Source organism: Aedes albopictus, chromosome 3, assembly GCF_035046485.1.
Source record: "Aedes albopictus strain Foshan chromosome 3, AalbF5, whole genome shotgun sequence".
Lineage (NCBI taxonomy): Eukaryota > Metazoa > Arthropoda > Insecta > Diptera > Culicidae > Aedes > Aedes albopictus.
Window position 1 is genome coordinate 122,427,752 of NC_085138.1, and position 5,726 is coordinate 122,433,477.

Genomic DNA, 5,726 nt, shown 5'->3' on the forward strand with positions numbered 1-5,726 from the left:
ATTTTGATCTCATTCAAATATATGTTATATTTTCTTTCTTATTCATTTTTTATGTTGTAAAAACCCTTAGATAGATGATTCATACGTGTGGAGTCAGTGAACATAAAATATCTTAGTGCTTTACGTTAAAGTAAATGTTTGTGTAATTTAAACGTCATTAAAACAAACAAAAATTCATTAACAAGAACCAATCAATTGTGACATGGATCGGTTGTGAAATTGCGCATTTAAGGCGAAACTGGAAGCAGTTCCTCACTTTTTGGTTTATGATTTTTTTATTAATTAGCGAAGCAATATTTTCAAAATCGGTTTTCGTACACATGTAGAATATGGATCAAGGTATCTTCTGAATTTTTTTTGTAATGGAAAATGTTTTTCGTTTTTGCAGAAACCATTTTTGAACAAAATTTTACAAAAAAATGGTTTCTGCAAAAATGGAAAACATTTTCCACCTCAAAAAAATTCAGATGATACCTTGATCCATACTCTACACGTGTACGAAAACCGATTTTGGAAATATTGCTTCGTTATTTAATAAAAAAATCAAAACCCGAAAAAATGAGAAAAAGCTTCCAGTTTCGCCTTAAGTGAAATTTGGACGACAATATAAACCTAGCGGAACCATTGCTTTCTATCGAGCTCAAACAAAGCAAATATTAGAAATATTTTGATAGTCTCTCTCTTAAATGTGGAGAATACCTGGAACCGTTAAACCTCTTAAACAAACAACTGAGTTTCACAAATCCAACACCCAACTAACATCATAGAAAGCCCAGTCATCTGTTGCTTCTTTTCAGAACAGGATATCTCATCATCAAACTTCCCTGCACCATGAAACAGCACAACCGTTGCGGGATTTACTTCAATTCTCCAATTTCATCTCTTTTCCTCTTCTGATCTATGGATGTAGGTAGGGACCCTCGTGTGCCAGATGATGCTTTCCACGCCGCAGAGGTTCCAACCCCCGGATCAGCTTCAGCTCACCTGAGCAGTTCAGTTTACACCGGAATGTTTACCGATGATGACGAGGAGACCTCAAAGGCGAAACCGAGATATAATCGCTTAATTTTCGTTTAATCCAAAACAATGACTGCTGCTGCCATCGCATCCCTTCGTCCAACAAGCCACTCGTTACCTTGTAGCGCTGCTGCTGCCTGCGTGGTGTTGTATCCAATATCTCACTTTGAAGGAATTTTGCGCTTGAAAGCATCGAATGATTACATCCAGCGTAAACCCGAACCAATCCGACACGGTAGGTAGCGAAGCGGCAGCATGTGCTCGCGGAGAAGCCCTCCCGCTGTGAAAAAAAAGTTTCCCAAAGTCAGCTTTGATGACGTGAAACTATCATCGATTCCTTGCGCACCTCTCTTGAAGGGATTTTTTTTCCTTTCGGTTTTTGCTTGAAACTTGAAACAAGAAGAACTCAGGAAATGTAATCAATGTAAGAAAAGTTCTGCTATGCCTCTGGAGGCACCTCTTCTTGCCGCGCGGATTTTGGACATTTCGATTTTTTTCCTTTTCAGGTTCTCATCAGCAAAGGCGCTATACACTGAAGTTTTTTTTTACGACGGTAATGGTCCCGCGTAAAAAAAAACCGCGTAAAAAAAACCGCGTTATTTCAAGACCCGTCCTAAAAAAAACCGCGTTATTTCAAGACTCGTAAAAAAAACCGCGTTATTTCAAAAAACGTCGTAAAAAAAGTCAAGTCACGTTAGATGTGGTGCTGAGTATTTCACGCGTGTTTTTGAAAAAAACGCGGATTTTTTTTACGACGGTTTTTGAAATAACGCGGTTTTTTTTTACGACGGGTCTTGAAATAACGCGGTTTTTTTTAGGACGGACCGCGTAAAAAAACCGCGTAAAAAAAACCGCGTAAAAAAAAACCGCGTAAAAAAAAACCGCGTAAAAAAAAAACTTCAGTGTACATTTAAACATCTCCATTCGCCCCTCGCACGTCCGGGGTTGACTTGCCAAAAGTTTGAAAAAAATATTTGTTTGTTTTTGGCCATGTAAATTGCACTGAAAGGCGATAACGTCACATGAAAAACGATTCTTCGATATCTGTAATGAGTTTTTGCAGTTCAGTATGTATTTTCTATTTTATTTAACTCATTTCGGTATCATAATTGTCAATTTTTCCAAACTAATTCATTATCGAACTGAAATGAGTTGCATAATGTTCATTATGCAACTCTTTTGAGTTGCATTATGAACATTATGCAACTCAAATGAGTTTTAAAATGAAAAAAATCATTGCATAATATTTTGTGTGTCACACGTTGCAAAACTCGATTTTTTCAGCACTCTTCGTAAGACTCGTGCTAAAAAAAATCATTTTTTTTGCAACTCGTCACATAAATAACTATTATACATTAAAAGAAGCGCCGAAGACCGGCGCTTGATCCTAGCTATTTAGCACTGTAGTTGGAGGAAATGCCAATGCAGAAACCCGTAGGTTCCAGGAAGGTAAGCCCAGCTCCCTGGGTTAGTGGGTTGATGTCAGGCCCTGCGAGCCAGCCGTAAAAAGACTAGCACCGGAAAATCAACAAGAGAAGAATGCGAACCGATACCAATGGCGACGACCACAGCGACGACAAGGGACTTGCGATTGGAAGCTCGGTACGTGGAACTGCAGATTTCTCAACTTCATCGGGAGCACCCGCATACTAGCCGATATAATGAAGGACCGCAGGTTCCGAATCGTAGCGCTGCAGGAGGTGTGTTGGACAGGATCTATGGTGCGAACGTTTAGAGGTAATCATACCATCTACTAGAGTTGCGGCAACACACGTGAGCTGGGAACAGCTTTTATAGTGATGGGCAACATGCAGAGGCGCGTGATAAGTTGGTAGCCGATCGACGAAAGAATGTGCAGGTTGAGGATCAAGGGCCGATTCTTCAACTTCAGCATAATAAACGTGCACAGCCCACACTCCGGAAGTACTGATGATGACAAAGTCGCTTTTACGCGCAGCTCGAACGCGAGTACGACCGCTTCCCAAACCACAACGTCAAGATAGGAGATTTGAACTCTCGGGTAGGCCAGGAGGAGGAATTCAGACCGATGATTGGAAAGTTCAGCGCCCACCAGCTGACGAACGAAAACGGCCTACGCCTTATCGATTTCGCCGCCTCCAAGAACATGACCATTCGTAGCACCTTCTTCCAGCACAGCCTCCCGTATCGTTACACCTGGAGACCACCACAACAAACGGAATCGCAAATCGACCACGTTCTGATTGATGGACGGCACTTCTCCGACATTATCGACGTCAGGACCTATCGTGGCGCTAATATTGACTCTGATCACTATCTGGTGATGGTTAAACTGCGCCCAAAACTCTCCGTTATTAACAATGCACAGTACCGGCGGACGCCCCGGTACGATCTAGAGCAACTGAAGCAACCGGATGTCGCCACCGCATACGCGCAGAATCACGAGGCAGCGTTGCCGGACGAGGGTGTGCTCGATGAGGTCCCTCTAGAGGACTGCTGGAGTACAGTCAAAGCGGCCATCAACAACGCAGCCGAGAGCACTATCGGGTACGTAGAACGGAGTCGACGAAACGATTGGTTCAATGAGGAGTGCAGAGCGGTTCTGGAGGAGATGATGCAGCGCGGGCGGTAATGCTGCAGCATGGAACCCGACAGACTGGCTTATTCTGCTCGGCGTGCGACGTAACAAAAGTCGTGTCGCATGTGTCACCCGATTCCCGTAGGCGGATGCGGTGACAAGAGTCGGTGTGGGTGAACACCGATGAACTCTCACTGCATTCCCACAGTCGCTTCAGATCGACAAATGTCGCATTCAAGTGACGTTTTGATGTGAGGATTGTCGTGACCTCGGGAGGAGTCGACTGCGAAGGAAAAACATCAAATTGGAGAATGTGGTAAGTGTTTTTTAATTACTTTGATTAATTAATCGTCTTTAATTACAAATATTTTGTTTTCTGTTTTACAGATTGACCAAAATATGCAAAAAGGGACCTATTTCTCAAGCTACCGCCGAGCAGTTGAAAATCTCAACAGTTACCATGATTCTCCGGCGCATGTTTCCGGCTTGATTTCGGTGCAGAAGACGACCTTCTATATGCTTCTTGTGTGGCAAAGTGGCATTGGAAAATATCGGGTACCTAGAGTGCAAATTGTCGTCGCGGTTAAAACCGAAGTTTCCCCGCACGCGAAAATTGTTTTTTTCTCCCAAACCGTGCGTCAGGCAAAGTGCGCTGGATAGAGGGCCAAATCCGCTGCCCCGCGCACTGGCACTACGTGCGACGTTAGGTTTCACGTATGGATTTGAAGAAAACTCGATTGTCGCGTGTGAGGAACTTAGGTTTCAACCGCGACGACAATTTGCACTCTACCCGATATTTTTCAATGCCACTTGCCACACCAGAAGCATAGAAGGTCGTCTTCCACCGAAACCAATCCGGAAACATGCGCCGGAGAATCATGGTAACTATCAAGGCCATTTTGAACTCACTGGCAGTTTTTGAAAAGAACATCTGCTTTTATGGAAATTGAAAAGCTGCACCTCGATTACCCTGGATTATTTTGTGCTTCATATAGAGTATTCCCTTCACCATAACCGCCCACCCGGATCTAAACATTTTCAGAAAAAAAATGATATCCCTTAAAACATTTTCTTCGAAAATTGGATATGCTGTTATAATAAATATAAACATGAAATGAAATACATATACAAATTGAGGTTATTTCAGTTTAATGAGAAGCAACTTAGCGTCATAGTTATCCCTTTCTTTTTTAAATTTAATGACCGACGATGCCCCGAAAACTTCGAAAATGGATTCGATTTTTTTTCTCGGAAGGAATTCTTTCAGACTTTCTCTTGATTATTTTTCCATGTATTCTTTTGAGATTGTTCAGGTATTCCACCCGTGATTCATTCAAAAACTCCTGCAGAGATTTCCTCCGGGATTTCCTAACGGATTTCTTATGAATTTCTTCAAGGATTCCATCATATATGTCTTCGACGATTTCTGCGAAAATTTCGTTTTAAAGAGTAGATCGAATTTTGGGGAAATTCTCGAATAACTGTTTCTTGAACTCCCAGGATTTTGTAGGAAATTCTTCCAGATATCCTCCAGGATCCTTTTTTATCACTGATAATTCTTCCAGAAGTTCCTTATGGGATTTCTGCAGGAGTTTCATAAGGAATTCTTCAAGGAGTTCGACCAAGAAATCTTTCAGGAGTTCCTCCGGTAATTTCTGCAGGAGTTTCTCCGTGAATTCTTTCAGAAGTTCTTATAAAAGTTCCTTCGGAAATTCCTCCAGGAGTTCCTTCCAGAAAACTACCAAAAGTTTCTCCGGGAATTCTTCCAGGAGTTGCTCCAAAAATTCTGCAGGAGATCCTCCGGGAATTTTCTGCGAGTTTCTCCGGAGATTTCTGCAGGAGTTTTTTTTTCAGTGGCTTCTCAAGGAGTTGCTCCGGGAATTCATCCAGGAATTTTACCAGGAGTTCCTCCGGGAATTCCTCCAGTTGTTCTTTCGAAAATATTTCCAGGTGTTCCTCCTGGAATTTCTCCAGTAGTTCTTTCGGGGATTCCTCCGAGTTTCTCCGAGAATTGCTCCAGGAGCTCCAAAGAGAATTCCACCTGGAAATGCTCCAGTAATTCCTCCAGGAATTCTTCCAGGAGTACCTTCAGGAATTCTGCAGGATTTCCTAAGGTAATTCTTCCATGAATTGCTCCGGGAATTTCTGCAGA

At 42.3% G+C, this 5,726-nt stretch overlaps 1 long non-coding RNA gene across 1 annotated transcript; it reads left to right on the forward strand.

Annotated features, from left to right (window-relative positions):
• The first annotated feature begins 3,571 nt into the window (after positions 1-3,571).
• Positions 3,572-4,748, forward strand: LOC109402920 (uncharacterized). The gene is made up of 2 exons (XR_002128286.4): positions 3,572-3,890; positions 3,962-4,748. It is a non-coding gene; the product is annotated as an uncharacterized LOC109402920 (long non-coding RNA).
• The last annotated feature ends 978 nt before the right edge of the window (positions 4,749-5,726 follow it).